The following is a 19,652-nucleotide window of genomic DNA, read 5'->3' as shown; positions in this document are numbered from 1 at the left end:
TGGAAGGAAATAGATGTGCAAAATACATGCATTTTTGTCAAATGGCTTCAATTGTCAGCGACAGGCCTAAATGTCAGCACACAGGATGGAGCCGGGCTGCCAGCTGCGGGGACCTCGGGGTGGAGCTTCCCTCCACCAGCCTGGCCTGTGCCCCCTGCCGGCCCCCCTTCTCCCCTCAGCCTCCCATCCAGGCCCGCACTCCCCCCCATGCCTGGCATCCGCTGACCCTGGAGTTCCCAGGAGCCCCAGAGAGAGTTTTAGAGGAGTCCATTCCGAAGCTGGTGTCCCCCCCCCCGCCCCCCGCCATGCCTCCAACTCCACCTCCTTCAGGAAACTTCCTTCTCTGACCACAGGGAAAGTCCCTGCAATCCCAGGCTGAGCGAATGGGGAACCCCCCATAAGAGGGGGGCACAAAGACCTGGCTCCAAAGTCCAGCCCTGTCATGAGCTGCGTGACGTGGACACTTGGCCTAACCTCTCTGGATCTCTATTTCCTCTTCTGTGAAACGGGTCTGCCGGTGTTCGTGGCGTTCATCCCAGAGAGATAAATGGAGGGTGATCGGAAAGCTCCTACTTGGAGCGGGGGGCCTGGCACACCCGAAGTCCGCCATGGGTGTTGGCTCTTGTCATCCTCATAAGGCAACAGGCCACAGCGTTCGAGTCAGAGGCGGGAGCATCAGAATCGTGGAAGATGCTCAGCAGCCGAGAGGAGAGCACTGGTGGGGGAAGACTTCTAGATCCTCACTGCTCAGTGTGGTCCCTGGACCAGCAGCTCCGTCATCCCCTGAGGACCTGATAGAAACACAGAACCCAGGCCCCACCGGGAGCCTGATATGGGATTCGATCCTGCGTCTCCAGGATCGCGCCCTGGGCCAAAGGCAGGCGCCAAACCGCTGCGCCACCCAGGGATCCCTAGACTCTATATTTTTTAACAAGATCCCAGGTGCTTGTGCTCCTCAAGTTTGAGGAGCCTGCTCTTGGCTTAAGGAGGCCAGTTAGGCAGGCACATAAGCGGTTCGGGAGATTCCAGGAAGGTCAGCAGCGCCTGCTGGAGCCAAAGGGGGTGCAAGACTTGATTATTTTCCATGCATTAGGCTGGATGCTCTAGCCCTTAAAACGATGCTGCCCCTCACTTCCCGAATTCAGAGACAAAGCTCAGAGGGGCTACGTGACTCACTCATGCCGCGTGCAGCAGCACCGGGGAGGGAGGGAGGCAGGTCTGATCCCAGGAGCAGGGCCAGGTAGTAAGGCTAGAGGAGGGCAGGTTCAGAGGAAGCCCCCCGACCTCCGGGAATGGTGGGCAGTGAGGACGAGGTGGCGGGGGTAACGAGCCAGAGGTCCTTGGCCTGCGTACTCAAAGGAATAAAGGCCCAGGAATGAGGATAAGTGACAAGCTGAAGCTGGACAAGGTGAGCCTCAGGGAGGAGGGCCGTGCTCAGGGTGACGTCCAGCAGGTCTGGGGCTCAAGAGAAGCGCGGATCTGGGATCATAGGCCTCGAGAGCAGCAAACATGCATTAAGCCCCAACCATTTGCCAGGCGCTCCACCACACGGGCTCTGTGGATGGATGTTCCCTATCCTATAGATGAGCCAGAGAGGCTCAGAGGGTGGGTCGTTTGCTTGAGGTCACACAGCCCACAGGCCCGGCTCCGAGATCTGCCTACACCGGCCTGCATACAGAGTTCACCACCCTGCCATTGCCCCAAACCACGGATGAGCCACGCTTGACATGGCTGGAGGTCCTAATGTGGGTTCCCCCCGAAGCCAACCCTGAGCCAAGGGTTGGGTGCAAGTAGTTTATTTGGGAGGGGATCCAGGAAGCACAGTGAGAAATAGGCAGCCGGGATAGGAAAGAGAGGGAAGCCCACCCAGGGTGGTTCATGCGCCAGCTACCAGCTGGGCAACTGGGGTCCAATGGGACCCTTGAGATTGTACAAGCACACCTCTCAGACCTCAGACTGGCCCTGCTAAGAGGCAAGGGAGCTGGAATGGTTACGCACTGATCACTGGAGCAGTAGCCCCTGCACCTCTGGCTGCCCTGCTGAGGGCTGAGCTCACCCCTGCAGCCAGAGAAGCCCCCTGTAGAGAGGAGCAGATGCTACACAAGGAAGCTAAAGGCTCATAAAGCCGCAGGTGGCTCCATCTCCCCCAGGAAGGGGGGCTCTGGTGACTGAAATGGGGCAAGGACAGCATCTGCTAGACTGTCTTTGGGCTTCTCAGGCTCCCCACAGCCCCCCTGAGATCTACCAAAAGGGAGAGAGGGCCCTTAGAGCAGGGGCGAGGGGTGGCTGTAAACCCAAGAATGGGTGCAGGGAGAGAGGTGAAGAGGGATGACATCCGGGGAGCCCCCCACCCCGCAGCCTAGCAGACCAGCTCCTGACCCTGAGGCAAGCCTGAGCCCAGCCCCGGGGGGAGCCACTGGAAGCTCCGGATTGGTCCAGACTGGAATGTGAATGTCACCCAGAAAAGGGCTTCATTGGGAGGAAGATGAAGGTCCAAAGGCACGGGGCAGGGGCAGCAGTGGGCTGGGGCCCCGCAGGAGGAAGCCCCAGAGCCGGGGAGGTGGCTCTCGAGCTCACCCCACCCATAGCGAGGGCCAGGGTTTGGAAAGACGTCGGGGTAGGAAGCTTTGTGGGTTCAAACCGCACCTTTGTCACATCCCCACGGTGAGGGCTTGAGCCGATTGCTCAACCTCTCCGAACTCAGTTTTTCCAACTATGAAACGGGGATAATTACACTTCACCTACAGGATGTGTTCAATAGATTAAATATCAGCATTTCCATAGGCAAGAATTCACGTACACGCCGACATTCCGTATTTAAGAATTTACCACGGTTCCGGATGTTCTCTACGTGCCAGGCCCGTGCTGAGAGCACTCCGCAGCATCAGCGCCTTTGAGCTTCACTGGAGGAAGCATTAGCTCCATCCTACAGAAGGAACCAGAGGCTCGGGGGATGCCTGTGTGGCTCAGCGGTCTAGTGCCTGCCTTTGGCCCAGGGCGTGATCCTGGAGACCCGGGATCGAGTCCCACATCGGGCTCCCTGCATGGACCCTGCTTCTCCCTCTGCCTGTGTCTCTGCCTCTCTCTGTCTCTCATGAACAAATAAATAAAATCTTAAAAAAAAAAAAAAAAAAAAAAAAGGAACCAGAGGCTCAGAGAGGTCATGCCGCTCCCTCAGGTTCACACAGCGAGGAAGTCCAAGAGCTAGATCTGGACCTACGCTGACCGCACCAAGGGCTTTTGCCTCCGCAGGCGAGCAGCGTGGTGCCAGGTGCAGACCGAGAATTCCGTTCCTTTTCTTCTCTTGCCCCTGAAAGCTCCACCAAGACAGATGGTGCTCCTACGTATCCTAATGACCTCAAGCTGGCCAGCGCGACCGGCAGTCCTGTGGGGTGGTGAAGGAGGTCAGCTCTAGAGCCAAACCCTCCCGGGTCCAAATTCTGGCTTGGCTTTCGACTGGCTGTGTGACCTTAGGCTCTTCACACACACTCCCTGTGCTTCAGTGGCCTGTCCTTATATGGAGGATAATAACCGCCCGCGCTTCTTAGGGCTGACCAGGAGAGCGTTTATAAAGCACTTAGAAAGCTGTCTGGCGGCTAGTATGTGCTTAGTAAATATTACCTGTCGTTACTCACCTGGCACCAGATGCTAACATTAGTCTCCAGTTTTTAGTGCTAGATAAAAGAGACCTCGTGGGGCTCCTTCCCCTTCCCCAAGGTCATGCTGTGCCTTCAAATCATCCCAGCACAAGGGAAGGGGGACGAAGAAGGAAAAGAATGGAGAGGGAAACTCACAGTTACCAACTCACAGTTTTTTTTTTTTTAAGATTTTTATTTATTTATTCATGAGAGACACACAGAGAGAGGCAGAAGCACAGGCAGAGAGAGAAGCAGGCTCCGTGCAGGGAGTCCAACGTGGGACTCGATCCCGGACCTTGGGATCACAACCTGAGCCAAAGGCAGACGCGCAACCGCTGAGCCACGCAGGCATCGCCCAACTCACACTCTTTACAAGGTTGTTTCCATCAGGTCCACGCAACAGCCGCGTAAATACAACTGGACCCGTTTAATAAAGTAGGATGAGAAGTGAACTTGCCCGGCATCACACAGCTATGGCTGAGTGGTGACTCTCGCTCTCCCCCTTTTCCTGTTTCCACTCAGTAGGACGCCAGAGCCCCGGCCAGCCGGGGACGAGTGCCACACTCGCCTGTGGCCAGGGCCAGCCCAAAAGAAACAGGAGAGAACATTCTCCGCGGATGCCCGGGGCTGACCCTCTGCGTGCTACATAGGGTCCACCCCTCACCGCAACACCAGAGAAAAGGCTTCTTCCTTCTGGCCAGAGAGCAAAAGCATGTTGAGTTTCAACCCATATTAGAGCTGGGAGAGCTGAGGTGCAGCCCCGTTGCCCCCAGGGTTACTGCAGGTTAGCAGCAGGGTGATGGGGAAGCTGGGTTGCTGCACTGCACCGGCCCTATCCATCCTTTTTTTTTTTTTTCTGGAATTACTCAACTGAGCGATTCTGCCTGGTAAAGGAAATGTTAACCCAGCCACTGGGGCCCCCTTTTGCTCCTTTTGTGATCTGGGAATCTGTACCAGGAAGGAATTTCCAGGCCGACCAATCTTGCTGGTGGGGGGCAGTGGGAGGAGCTTCTGCAGCCAGGGCAGGCCTCCCCAGAGATAGGGTCCACGTCCCCAGCAGGGGCTGAGGCCTGAGCCCCTGAGCCCTCTTGCTGCCCCTCCCTGGGGATGGGGGTGCCTACCAGAGTCCACACCTCAAAGACAGTAGCCCTGACTTTGGAAGTAGCCCCGTGTCCAGCCTCCGGGTGCTCTGGATTCTAACAACTCCAAAGCCTCTGATGGAGGCTCCGGCTGAGGTCCTGAGGAGTCCAGGTTTTAGATGACAACTTCGCCTCACTCTGAGCCTGCTCCCCACCTTGTTCCCTTTTTCTCAATTCCCCCTAAAATATAGGCATGTGTGTGCCTGCACGCAAGCGCGCGTGTGTGCGCATGTGTGTGTGTGCGTGCGTGTTGAGGTTGTTCCTGGGGGACTGTTAACTAAGAATAATTTATCCAAGAAATTTGTTATGTTAGAATTACCAATTAGATATGATTATAACTTACCATGGCTAACACTGCACTACTGCTGGAAATCTGAATACTATTAAAATCTAATTAGCATATATTAAGTCGAAGGCAGTTTTACTGCAGTGCGCCAGCACATTTGAGCCGCGCCAGGCTGGGCACATGGACCACTGCCCACTCCGACACGCGGGCCACGTTGCCCACAGCGTCCAGGTGCGTGCCGGGCAGCCTCCAGGCGACTTTTCTCATCCTAAGCTGGGACCAGATGACCCACAGAGAGGGGCAGCTTTGAAAGTGGACATGGCATTCAAGGCTCTGTCCCAGTACGCGCGGCCAGAACCCACGGAGAGGCATCTCTGCAGCTGACACAGGCAGGGTGCCCTGGGGTCAGTGCACCAGGTGAAGCGTACGGGGAGCGGTTTGGGCAGCCCCCCGGAGCCAGTCAGCTTGCTGGTGAATGCCAGTCTCACGGGACTTACCCTTCAGTGGGCAGCCCCGGTGGCACAGCGGTTTAGCACCATCTGCAGCCGGGGGTGTGATCCTGGGGATCCGGGATTGAGTCCCGCGTCGGGCTCCCTGCATGGAGCCTGCTTCTCCCTCTGCCTGTGTCTCTGCCTCTCTCTCTCTCTCTCTCTGTGTCTCTATGAATAAATAAATAAAATCTTAAAAAAAAAAAAAAGTACTTACCCTTCAGGCCACGGGGGATCTCGGTGGGAGGGCATGACTGCTGTGCCCGCATGCCCAGCGGATGCTCCCTGGGCACCTCACCAGGTGACTACGGGCTTCGCCTTCTTGCTCAAACTTCATCTGCACGAGAAGTTCAAGAGAAAAATTCTAATGTGGTGCCCATTTTATGTACAGGGAACCTGTGGCTTGAAGAGGCCAAGGGACATTCTCAAAGCCACATAGCCACTAAGTGGCAGATTCAGCATTTTTACCCACGTGGATTTTCTTTTTTTTAAGATTATTTATTTATTTATTCATGAGAGACACAGAGGGAGAGGCAGAGACACAGGCAGAAGGAGAAGCAGGCTCCATGCAGGGAGCCCGACGTGGACTCGATCCCGGGTCTCCAGGATCACACCTGGGCCAATGGCGGCGCTAAACCGCTGAGCCACCCAGGCTGCCCGCCCCCAGCCCACCCCCCGCAGCTTTTTAAAAAGTCTCTCTCTCTCCCTCTCTCTCTCTCTCTCTCTCTCTCCTAACAGCTGGTAAGGGGAATGAACCAGGTCCATTGTCCAGGTCAGGCCTGGCCAGTGCCCTCCTCTGCCAGCAGGGGGAGGCAGTGAGTGAGTAGGGAGCCTGGGGCCTGGTGGGATGCAGGGAAGGCATCTACACTCCAGGTACAGGCTAAGGACCCTAAGATGATTTTCCGGAAAGTTTAGCTGGATGCCACCATCCCAACCAGTGGTTTTTGAGTTTTTTAAGGGGGAAAAAAATCCTTCCTCTTGTGCAAAATCTTACTGAATGTCCATGTCAGATTATTGTGCAGCAAATATTCTCTCCCTCCTCACCACCTCCAAGATGACGCGGACTCCCCTTCCTGTGTCCTGCTGGGGTGAGACATGGCCGTGTGACTCGCTCTGGCTAATGGGATGCTCGCGAACACACCACGAGCAGGGGCTTGAATATGCTCAACCTCTAGGTTTCCTCCCTGGCACACCTGCCATCACCATGAGAATGTGCCTCGGTCCAAAGAGAGGGAGAGATGCGTGGAGCAGACCTGAGCGCAGGCCTCAGCCCGAAGCCCAGGCAGCCAAGGCCAGCCCGGGTCAGCTGAAGCCCAGTGGACCATGAGTTAGAAACACATACTTCTTGGGGCACCCGGGTGGCTCAGGGGTGAAGGGTCTGCCTTCGGCTCAGGTTGTGACTCCGGGGTCCTGGGATTGAGTCCCACATCGGGCTCCCACAGGGAGCCTGTTCCTCCCTCTGCCAGTGTCTCTGCCTATCTCTGTGTCTCTCATGGATAAATAAATAAAATCTTTAAGAAAAGAAAAAGAAAGAGAAAGAAAGGAAGAAGAAAGAAAGAAAGAAAGAAAGAAAGAAAGAAAGAAAGAAAGAAAGAAAGAAAGAAAGAAAGAAGAAAGAAAGAAAGAAAGAAAGAAAGAAAGAAAGAAAGAAAGAAAGAAAGAAAGAAAGAAAGAAAGAAAAGCTTCTTGTTAAACACCACTGAGGTTCTGGGTGGTTTGTTACACAGCAATAGCTGACGCCCGTCTTTGAAAAAGACAAAGATCAATCTGTCCTGATCAAATGTAGGACAGGGGACAACGTCCTGCTCTTGCGACACAAGCTTCCCTGCTATTAATCACCACTAGTCTTATTTCTAACTAACATCTGCATCAAATGCTTTCCTTTGGCTGATTTAGCCCCAGCGCCCGCAGCCCCAGGCCATACATCTCTCCCGCCCTTGCGCCTTTCTGCACTCCACACACTCCTACTGCCCCCTAGGTGGGTCATGCCTGTGTCCCTTCCACATCTTCCTCCTTCCTCCCCCTGCCCCAACCCCAATTCCACAGGAGAAAGGGGGAACCCAGGGAGATGCACAAAAAGCCAGAGGCGCACGTTCCCCCTGGCGTCCTAGAGAGTTCTGACATCTCAGCTGCTTTGGCTCAAGAGAGAGAGCAGTGATCTGAAGGGGGGGGGGGGGCGGGACAGGACAGGAGTAGGTGTCAGAAGAAGGCAGAGGAAGGAGCGTGGTGGGCAGCGTGAGCCAGAGTGAGACCAGCCTCAGCGGACCCCCCAGAGGCCTAAGCAGGGTGGCCCTGACCCTGTGTGGGGTCAAGGGAACATTAGAGAAGCTGCCACTCCTCCCGCCCCTGTGCTGAGCTGAGACTTTGGATAAAACAGCTGCTTCCACTTCCACCCGGCCCAGCAGGCGCGAGGCCCTGTCATCGGTGGCCACCAGCCCAGCGGCTGGAGGGCTACGACCGGGGGAGAAGGCAGCGAGGGAGTGGATGTCCGGTCACCGCGCTCAGGCTGTCATAGCTCAGCTCCCAGACTGGGCGGTGCGAGGACCCAGTCATGTGGTCACAGTCAAGAGGTGGGAAGTCCAATATGTGGGTCGGGGTGCAGGCCCCTCTCCTTGGGTGGCAGGTGGCCACCTTCTCCCTGTGTGTCCACACGGTTCTCTTTGTGTGTGTCTGTGCCCTAATGTCCTCTTATAAGGACACCAGTCACACTGCATTAGGGCCCATCCTAATGACCTCATTGCATCTTAATTGCCTCTTTAAAGGACTATCTCCAAATTCAGACACAGATACGGAGTCAGGACGCTCACATGAGTTCTGGGGTGGGGAACACGAGCCAGCCCATCACAACAGCCCCCGGACAGAGAGGCCACACTGCCAACTCCTGTGGCTTCCCTGGAGCAGAGCAGCAAAGGACCTCGCTGAGGACAGGGGGTCGGGCTCTGTCCCACGGTCACGGAGGACTGACCCCTTCTAAAGCTCTGCTTGCACAGAGGCAGCTCCACACACACACACACCACCGTGGGTGCCCAGACACGAGGGGAGCAGGAGACGGACACAGGGGAGCGCAGGTGCACAAAGCTCCAACACCTGCAAAGCCAGTCTATGCTACAGGAAGTCAAGATCCTCTGTGGTTCCCCTAGGGGGGTGTGGGGGTGGGTGGGAAGGGGACCCAAGGAGGCACAGGGGACGCTTCTGGGGTGTTGGTCACGCTCTCGTTCTTAACCTGGGTGCCGGTTTCAAGGCTGTGAACACCCATCGAGCTGTACACATAACACATGCACACTTTTTATTTTCACTTATAATATTGAACCAATGCCGACTTCCTGGCCTTGACAGCATTCTGCAGTTCTGTACGATGTCATTGGGAAAAGCTGGATAAAGGTACGGGGTGACGCTGCGCTACTTCTGCAACTTCTTGGGAGTCTTGAATTATTTCAAAATAATTTTTAATGCTATTTAAAAAAGAAAGCAATAAAGGTAAGACATGTTACTTATCTGAAGATTTTACATTTCCAGCCCCAGGAGGGTTGAAATAAATTTTAAATTAGGAAACAAACAAAAAAGATTTATGCACTTTTCTATGTGCATGTTATGCTTCAATTAAAAGTTAAAAAAAAAAATAAGCCTCTGCCAGTCTGCGCTTAACCAAAGGACAAGGAGAGAAGTGGCATTCACGGAGCACCTGCTATGTGCCCGATATTTCTGGGCACTTTGCCCAAGTCATCCCACTCGTTACTCGAGAGTGAGAGAGATTATGGTGTCCATTTGCAGAGGAGGAAACTGAGGCTCCGGGAGAGAGGCTAAGGGGCCTGCCCGATGACACCCAGCTCATTCAGGGCTCAGCCGAGGTTCAGACCCAGCGCAGTCTGCCTCAAAAGCCCTGTTCTTGTCTGTGCTCGGGCTTAGGGCCCCCAGAATGACACCACTCCCACCTCTGGTGCCCTCGACCACCTTGCTGAGCCTCAGGATGAGGCCCCAGGGCTCTCTCAACTCCCACCTGCGAAGCTACTGATACGGGCTTTTCTGAGGAATGTTCCCCCACCTGTCAAGCTCCCTGCCTGGGACTGACCCATGCACCATCATTTGCACCATTCTTCGCAGAGCCAAGTATGCAGCTCCCCTTTCCTGGGTCCCCATGGACCCCAAAGCACATTTCATGCTGTGCCCACACCTGCCCACCAACGCATATGTACACCCTCAGCACCAAAGTTCTCAAGACACTTGGAGCTTGGACAAATTAACTCATTTATCCAAGCAACCCACTAGGGAAGACTCCTGCTCATTGCCAAGGCACGAAAATGAAACTGGTTCATCATATCTTTTGAATTTAAGCTCCAGCAGCACTTTTAGGCATCTGGGAACAAAAAAAGCACTGAAGAAGCTGGAGCTGAGACTGTGATTCCAGCCTCTAGGTCACCTCCCAAGGGGGACTGAGGCCAGGGGCAAAGATGGCATGCCACCAACCTGGCAAGGCTGGGTTTGGTGGATACAACTGGGATTCAGCTTGCTTGAGTCCTCCTTGCCAACCTACCAAGAGAAAGCTGTAGATAGACTATTCTTTTGTTTAAAAAAAAAAAAAGGTTTATTTATTCATGAGAGACAGAGAGAGAGAGAGAGAGAGGCAGAGACACAGGCAGTGGGAGAAGCAGGCTCCATGCAGGGAGCCCAATGTGGGATTCAATCCCAGGGCCCCAGGATCACGCCCTGGGCCAAAGGCAGTTGCTAAACCACTGAGTGACCCAGGGATCCCCGATAGACTATTCTTTAAGGTGCTGATAAGTATTCAACACAAAGGAGGTCCATGAGCAAAGGAGCTTGAGACAATTTCCTTCCTGCAGGACTTGTTAGAGCCCTTATGATGCTAATGTAACCCCACAAGGCTCCAGGAAAGGCCCTTCCAAGATAATGTTTCCCACTCTGGAATGTTCCTCAAAGAGATGCTGGTCCAAGTCCCTGACCACAGAAGTGTCTCAGGCAGTTCTGGAACAAGATGAAAAAGGAAAGAACTTACAGTGGTGGTAAGATGATAGGCGGGAGTGTCACTGTTCCTGTTCTGCAGATGGGGAAACCGAGACCCAGGGAAGGAGAGAAGCTTGCCAGGTCAGCAGGAAAATTAGTGACAGAGCCAGCCCTAAATGTGAACAAAGTGTTCTTTCCTCTGCTCAGGACCGAGGTCAGGTGGGTGGAAACCTGCTCTAGATGATTTCCAGGGGCTCCATGGTGGCCAAGACGTAATGTCTACACTGTCTGTCAAGCGTGGCAGGAGGAGCAGAGACACATAATTCTGCAACTCACTTGTCACGTTCATAAAGCTCTTTCGAAATTATGCTTTATGGTTTTTTTCAAAAAGTTATTGTTATCTTTTAAAATCTTTCTTCAGATCTTAGGCCCGAGAGACTCATTTTTAAAAGGAGGCAACTGGGTTTCAACAAGGTGGTTTTTGTTTAAGTCTCAGGTCCCATCGATGCCTGAGCAGCGTCCCTCCCGCTATCTGTCCTAAGATCCTGACCCCCGGCCAGCTCTCCATCTGTGACTCTGGCCCAGCCTTCAAGGGTGGCACCTGAGTCTTGCTTCTCTCCATCCCTGCCAAGGTCAAATTCTGCCCCAGCAGCCAAGGCATAGCAGGACCCCTTAAAAGAGGAGTCTCCTCCTTTCTGCTTAGCTGAGGAAGATGTTATCCAAGATTTGAATTTAAGCTCCTTGGGAGAAAACATATCTTCTCTGGTGCAAATCAGTACATCAGGTTCAAGGTGATCAAGTAATTTTTCACGAGTCACACAGTAGCCTGAGATGGAGCTGACTGACTCAACTTTATCCACCTGACCCTGGAGTCTCACACGAGGATGTGTGTAAGAATCCCCTGGGAGGAAGCGGGTGGTGCAGACAGGTGTTTGCACCTGTGAGCCGGGTGAGATGCTGTCCTTGCCGGGTTGGCCCTTGGGGAGCATCTGGGAACTTGGGTTTGGGGAGGGCACTCACCTCCCCAGCTGGTAGGAGCAGCTTGCTGGGTCTGAACGGTTCGGGCAAACACTGTGTTTTGTGCTGAACACCTGCTTCTCTTCTGAGGGTCTGGAACTGGAGAAGGAGCCAGAAAGAAGGGGCTTGCATGACCCGCTCCCGGTAAAAACCTGTCTCTGATGAGCCTCCCCGGTAGACACCACGTCACGTGTGTACTCATAAGTCGCTGCTGGAGGAACTCGGCACGTCGTGAGTGACTCCCCGGGAGAGGGCTCTCCCAAGCTCACATTCGGTTTTCCTTGGCCTCCACCGTGCACCTCTTCCCTTTGCCAGTTTTGCTCTGTGTCCTTCCACGGTCCATCAAAACCACAGGTACGACTGCGTGTTGGGTCCTGTGGCTCGTCCTAGCGAATCGTCCAGCTGGACACGGCCTTGGGGTCCCCCAACCCGAGGAGGCACGGCAACACAGATTCTGGTTCACCTACCCCGTGAATTCTGATCCCCTGGGTCTGGGAGGAGACTCCGGAATCTGCAGGTTTGCACACATTCTGGGTGGTTCTGGCTCAGGGGTCTGCTCACTTTGTTTTGAGAAACACTCTTGACTTGTTCTATGGTGGACATCTCCCTGGATCAAGGGGGCCGGGGAGCCACCTCCTCTGAAAACTTCCCCGCGGCCACCCACTGAGGACCGTGGGGCAGGAGAACCGACCAGGAAACTTGGCAAAGGCGTCTTTGTGGCACCACAGCACCATTTCCCGCTTTCATTGCTCTTCCCAATGAGAGCGTAGAGCCCGGACCTGAAGCCGCTTTGATGCGGCTGCCTCGGCGTCCTGGCCGCACATCACCGGGGCTAGAGGCAGGGTTTCCTTCCCTAATCGCACCCTGGCAGCTGTCAGATGAGGAGGTGAGAGGAGAGCAGGGGTGGGAGGAGAGGGTCTAAGTGGCTGCCAAGGAAACAGGAGATGAGAAAAGCCTCGGAGATGCAGCGACAGGAGGAGGCCAGGGGCTCCGCCCTCCCTGCCCCAGGCTGGAGGGACCAGGACCATCAAAGGTCATCTCTGGCAAAATGAACATCCTTCTCCAGGTGCTGATGACAGCCAAGAGAAGTACACGGCCGTGTCGAGGCAGTCACGCCGCTGTCAGCTTTTGCATGCGTCGGAGGGCGTCTGTGCTCTGCGTGGGCCGAGCTTCCCCCAGCCCTCTGCCTTCACCCCTGCAGCTGTCTTCTGAGGCCCGTGGGCACCGGCACCAGCACCTTTTTTATTTGTCACCGTCCAGAGCCACATTGATGCACCGATTAATTCAACGAGTGTTCGCGGAGCACCAGCTATGTGCCAGGCACTGTGGTAGATTCGGGGGATGAGCGGTGAGCAAAACAGGCCAACGTCCCTACCCCTGTGAAACGGGCTTCTCACACAGGAGCACTTGCTCTGGAGGGAGGCAAAGCCCAGAAGGCAGATATAGAGTTTGGGGAGGTTGTCACCGAATCTGGGCGATGGATGAGGTCTCCACCGCCTCTGATCTGAGAGAGGCAACTGAGCCTCACATGGCCTAGCCGTGGCCTGAAAGTCGGGTCAGGGGAGACAACGAATCTGCAGGATGGCTTCCCAGCCAAAGCCAAAAGGCAAATTTGATCACAGGACTGTGGCAAGTGATCACTGTCCCCATTTCACAGATGGGGAAGCTACTACCTACTTCATAGGGTGGCTGCAAGGAGGAAATGAAGTCATGAATACAATGTAAAATGCACCTAAAGCGACGGGTGGGGTGGGGGAAGCGCTCCATAATTACGGTATTTTTTTAAACAACGATGGTGCCTACACAGACTCTAGGCCTCTCAAAATGGTCTTCCCAATGTTTTCGACCTCTGTGACTACTGTGATCAAGTGACAAACCTGGCTAGGTGCAGATACTTCGGAGTTGAAATGAGCACAATCCTCCCAGGCCCGCCCTCGAGGACCCACTGTCTGGCTCCAGATAAGAGGCTCCTGGGACACATTCAGGGAGCAAATGCATGCCAAGCTAGGGGACAATGACAAGGAGTCACGAGAGGTCAGAAGAAGGGGACAAGGTACACCTGCACAGCTGACATAGGGAGGGAGGAAAGGCTTTTTAGTTGGAAGGAGCAGGAGGTTCACCTGGGAACAGGTGCACCCATGCCCCCAGAACTGCAGGTGCCCAGTCTCTGCCCCGAGCTCTCCTGGAGGGGGGCCCAGGATCCCACCTACCTCAGGGTCCTCAGGCAATGGATGAAGTCAGTTGTTCCTGTCCTGGCCTCACACCCCCAGGCCTGGATTGCGTGATCTCACACCCCCAGGCCTTAGCATCTGCAGGGTCCTCCATCTCAGGGTCGCCCCCTTCACTGCCTGGCTATCTCCTGCACACCCTTCCAGACTGGCCTACACACAGCCAGTCACAGCCTCCCGGCCGCAGCCACCAGCCCTGGGCACACCTGTACCACACTTATCGTGAAAGCAGAACATACTCAGCAGCCAGGCTCACTCTGGCTGGAATCCCCGCTTCTCTGTGGACTTATCATTTGAGCAAGTGAGTTAACGTCTTTGAGCTTTGGGACCTTCAGCTGTGAAAGGAGCATAAAATAGTCTTTTGGAATTATTGTGAAGATTACAGGAAGTAATGTATACGAAGTGCTTCGTACAGGAAATGTTCAACGAATGGTAGCTAATATATTAAGAACATTAATAATCGGAGCAATAACAGCGACATCTGTTGGCTTGCACCCACCCCGCCCTGGGTCTGGAGATCCTCAGGGTTTCTCCATATTCTATCTCTTGATTCCTCCCAGCTTCCAGCATTGGGCTTGACAGGTGGTGGGCATTTGGTGAATGAATGAACTAGTGCATTAATGAATGTAAGCAGTTGGGGAGGTCAGGGAGGGCTTCCTAAAAGAGGTAAAGACTGGTCCCGGCTGGAGAAGACTTGGAGGATTTGAGTGGTGTGTGAGTTAACCATGGCCTCGATTATGCCGCGTAACAAACAACCCCCAAACCTCAATGATATACAACAAACAGCACTGATCAAGCTCCCTCACCTGCAGGGATGGCCCAACCAGGGCTGCTCTGCTCCACCTGCCTGTCGGCCTCCTCCTGGGGCCCACGGGCTAGCTCGGCCATGTTTCTCTTGAAACTCTGGCAGAAGGCCAAGGGGAAGAAAAAGAACCTGAGTCCTCATTCTATCCACCAAAGCAAGCTGTTGTGCCCAACACAAGGCCACAGGGGAGGCGATATCCTCCACCTTTTAATGGGACAAACGACAAGGTCACACGGCAAAGGGCGTGGATGTAGGGAGGGCTGAAGGAGTGGGGTTAAGTCACAGGCTCCCACGGGTGGTCCCCGGGGAGGGAAGGGGGCTGCTCTGTGGTGCGAGAGGCCGAGGAGGAAGCAGACCATGAAGTCCAGTCCAGGATGCTCGTTATGGGATTGGAGGGTCCCGGAGGGATGGGTCACAGTGATCCCTCATGCTCCTAGGACTGTGAGAGCTTCATTCATTCGCTGGTCCATTGGACAAGATTCATGGGACATCGCTGTGCGCCGGGACTTGTGTTGGGCGACCTGGACACCATGAGTCTGAAACCACACAGGTTCCGAGCCTCGGGACGAAGAGGAGGCTCTGCTGCTTTCTCTGGCTCCTCTCCTAACCTGCTCTGTGACCTTGGGAAAATCACTTGCCCTCTCGGGGCATCCCAGCCACCACCAAATAATACCTCACATTTGTAGAACACTTTTAACTTCCTCCAGTCGTCCTCACATAATACTCTCTGTGAAGCATCGGAGACCGCTTTTATGACATCCCTGATCTGACAAGTGAAACTCTAATGGATATAAAATGCACAGCTCCTTGGAAGTGCTCTCCGGAGAGGGCTCGGGGGGCAAACTCCTTATAACAAACCCTAGGATTCTCTCTACAACAAAGCCGGTCCCTGGTTGGCGCCAACGGTTGTCCTTTCAAACACTGTTTGGGGCCACGCAATTCCTGTGTGACCCAAGGACTGGGACAGCTTCCTTTATCTTCCCTTTTATTTTAAAAAGCCACCGATCAGAACATTTCAAAAATTCCTGTAGAATTTTTCCAATTTAATTAAAAAAAAAAAAAAAAAAAAAAAAAGAGACGGCCTTTTCCTAACTGGCTTCACAAAGGAAAGAGGGAAAATGGGACATAAGCCAGGCCAGGAGGACAGCTGGTTCAGCCCAGCTTCTCATTTAAAAAAGGGGATGCTCCAGCAGCTGAGAGAAGCAGGATGCGCACATTCCAAGGGGAAGGAGGTGGAAGGCCGCTTCCTCCCATCCGACCAAATCTGCCTCTGGCAGGACTAGACGGGGCTTCTGGGCCTAAGGATCTACAGGGTGCTGTGTAGGCTATGGCCTCTCCTTCTGCTGGTCCCATAAGGTGCACATGCCACCTACGGGGTGGAAACTGAGGCTCAGGCTGACAGGAAGTCACAGCTAGGAAGCAGCTGGGCTGGGCTGGGTCCCAACTCAGACTACCCCGGACCCAAATCCTGTTTTGTCTCCCTTTCCCCACACCATCTCTTTGCTATAGGGGTGGGGGTTAATATTGACCAGGAGCTGGGTGCCAGATTCAATGAATGCAGAGGCAAGAAGGAAGTAGGGAGGTAGGGAAGGAGGGAGGAGGGAGGAAATGATGGAGGAAGGGGGAGGGAGAGGTAGGAGGGAGGAGGGAGAGGAGGAGGGAGGAGGAGCAGAGGAAGGAAATGTTTGCTGTGCGCCCCAGGAGCCCAGCCCCACTGCAAGCTGACCCTATGGTGAGGTGTGGGCGGAGCTAATGTGGGAACAGAGCGCCCTGGGACCCAGGGTGGTGGCACCCGGCAGGGGAGGGTGGGTCCAGCCTTCCCGGTGAGACCCTGTTGGGGCGCATCTGGGAGAAGGGCGGGCAGGGACAGATGGGGCTGGTGGCTCCCAAGCAAAGCTTTGTGGAGCTCCTAGTGAGTCGACCGGCTGTTGATGTCCCCTCCCAGGTGGCTCTGGGACCCACCTACCATCCGTCCAAGCAGGTGTCCCAACAGCCGGGGCCTCCCCAGGCTCCTCCCTCCCGCCTCTGGCTTGGGGCCCTCCAGACCTTCCCTAGAGCAAGCGTGATGAGGCCTCCATCAGGGAGCGTCCTGGGGTCCCCAAGGCCCCGCCCAGCCCCGTCACCTCTATCAGGGAACATCCTGGGGTCTCCAAGGCCCTGCCTGGCCCCATCTCCTCTGTCCCACGCTCCACGCCGACTGGCCCACACTGGCCACGGCAGGTGCTGTTCCTGCGGGGCATCTCCTGCTTCCCTCCTCACCTGATAGAATTCTACTCGGTCTACACTTCAGTGGTTCCTGCAGCAAACGCTCTCAGGGGCTGGGCACAGTAGGGGCGGCAGTGGGGGTGGGGGGAACCGCAGTCCCTGCTGGCGGGCCTGGAGGATGCGTCGATTCTCTCCTGCTGAGTAATAAAGGTCCCCAAACCTGGCGGCTTCACGCAGTCACCTTCGTGCAGATGATTGTGTGGTTGGGCCGGGCCCAGCTGGAAGGCTGTCGCCCAGGCCACTGTGGTCGTCCGGCCCCAGGTGTTGGGCACTTGGGTGTAGCAGTGGGGGACGGTGCCCCAGGCTCCTCCCTACGACCCCTCGGTCAGGACAGCCCGGGCCTCTATGGTGGTGGCACGTCCCCGGATGGCCAGCCCTAATGGTCGCGTGCTTCTCAAGTCAAAGTATCCATGTGGACGAGGCCTCTGGCCAGGTCGTGGACACTGCGAGGCAAGAGTCATGTGGGGTGATATTAACTCTCCATCTACCCCAGTGGAGACGCCAGCTTCCAAGCTTCAGTGGGACAGTCCTTAGGTGTTCTACGTGGGCTCTCAGAGAGTCCCCGGAGGGTTTGAGCCCAGGTGCCCTTAGCGCACTGCCTCAAGTGTCCTTTATAGACTTTTGTCTCTTCCCTGGCTCACTCTCCCCGCTGCCTCACTGAGCTTCCTGGAACTCCCTCCCAGAGACACCACCTGCACCCCAGTCCTTGTCTCAAGGTCAGCTGGGGACCATGATGTAGTTGAGAGTGGGGATCCCAACCGTATGCTCAATTCCACCATGTTGACCCTTGGAGGGGCTGCGGCAGAGAGGACAGGATGAGGTGAGAACATAGTGCTGGGGCCCTGAGGAGCCATTGAAAGCCATAGGCAGAGACGGGGATGATCACCAGACAACGCCAGCCCCTCTGAGCCTTGGCCTGGCCCCTGGGGATGGACCAACTTGCGACAGAGATGGAGACCTGCCCTGCCCAATAGGGACAGGAAGATGAGACCCTGCAAAGTGACCTCCGAGTTAGAGGAGACCACCCCCCCCCATCTGCCCGCCAGCCCTCCCAGGTCCATCCGGGTCTCCTGAGTAGTGCTTGCAATCTGCTGGCCTGAAACCTGCACCTCTCCCCCTTTCCTGAGTTCCACTGATTATGCAAATCTCCGGTCCTGGCCTAAGCAAAGCAGGCTGGAAGTGGGGCAGCTCGACAGGATAAGATGGGCAAACGGCAGATTACGGCCGCCCACTCCGGTAAACACAAGTTTAATTGCTTTTTCAGAGGGGAGAGAGGGAGGGGGCAGGCCCAGAAATAAAACAAATTCCCAATCAACTGTCAGGGCTGCCGAGCAGAACTGATGGCTGGGAACACGGAGCCGAGCCGGGAGCAGTGGACTCCGACCTGGGGGTGGGGGGAGGAGGCAGGGGTGGAGAGGAGATGCTGCAGACACAGGGGTGCCAGCCCCCCAACATCCCCCCACCGAGGGGGGAGGCAGAGGGCAGAGTCAAGGGCAGGGTGGGGAAAGCTGGGTGTGCAAACTCTACCCCCGGATCTCTAACAATAACCACAGGAGTTAACAGTATCTCCCATTTACTGGCAGCTTCCGCTACGCCAGGCACCGGACGAACCACTGAGTCAGCACGATGACCCCAGGACCGCACCCCCATCTGCGGTTTTCGGGTGAGAAAATGGAAGCATAAACTAAATTTACTGAAGACGCGGGGAAAAGTGTTCGTTCTCGCACGCCGAGACCAAGGGCCGACGTAGCCAACAAGCCCAGGGGTGACCGAGGGCTTGCGCTGCGCCAACAACGCTTCGTGAGCGACAGATCATAGCAGCCCCGTGTAGCGCGTGGAGTCCTTCCCCTATTTCACAGATGGGGGGACCTGGACTCAGAGAGAGCACATCACTATTCCACATTCGTACAATTAATAAAGGGTAAGGCTGAGATTCAAACCCGGGTCTGACTGATGCCGGTATTTAGACCTTTAACCACTAAAGCTAGACGATGTCCCTGAATACTACTGCCCAGGTCCAAACAACAACCCCTGTTTGCCGGGCACTTGTTCTGTGCCTGTTAAGTAAGACGGGCTTCGCAGAAGAGGCCACATTTGAGCTCAGTCGGATTGCACTGGGCCGGCAGGATAAAGGGCGGCAGAGCCGCGTGTAGAAGGTCCTCGGGCGGGGGAGGGGGGGGCGTCACGAGCACATCCTCCATCAGCCCAACAGCCTGCGGTGGCCGGGACACGGGGCCCGTGGGGCCGACAGGGAGGCTATGGAGGGAAGGGCGGCAGGAGTCATGCCACGCGGGGTGGGCCTTGCCAGCCGGCCCGAGGCCCGCTCCTGCTCCCCAGTGCCAGCCTCCTGCAGGGCCTGAGCCGGTTGACAAGAAGTCCCAAGACCAGCAGCATCCACAGCCGAGGAAGTTTGGGAGGCTTCTGGGAGCTGTGCAGGTGTCCGAGGGACTCTGCAGGAAAGGAGACTGCTTAGCCACGCTGAGCCCCTGGACCCATGGGTCCCCAAACCCATCTGACCCCGGGAGCCCCCTGTGACCCGTGCACAGTCCCTGGGATCAGCCTTCCAGGGACAAGCCCTTCAGGGAACATTTCTGTGAGAGCCAGAGCGAGGGCAGCGCTGGGGAGAGGCTGCCTCGCACACTGCTCCACCCCCGAGGCCTTTGACCAGGGGATGGCAATAACCATCACACTCACGGGCGCCACTGACCACCTGCCAGGACAGGAGCTGGGCTCTGTGCCACCTGCTCCGCGGGTGTCACCTCACCCAACCTTCATGCTCTCGTGATCCCCATTTTGCAGGTGGAGAAACTGAGACACTGGGAAGCAG

Source organism: Canis lupus, chromosome 2 (assembly GCF_003254725.2).
Source record: "Canis lupus dingo isolate Sandy chromosome 2, ASM325472v2, whole genome shotgun sequence".
Lineage (NCBI taxonomy): Eukaryota > Metazoa > Chordata > Mammalia > Carnivora > Canidae > Canis > Canis lupus.
The sequence above is the reverse complement of the archived record's forward strand: the minus strand, read 5'-3'. Positions refer to the sequence as shown.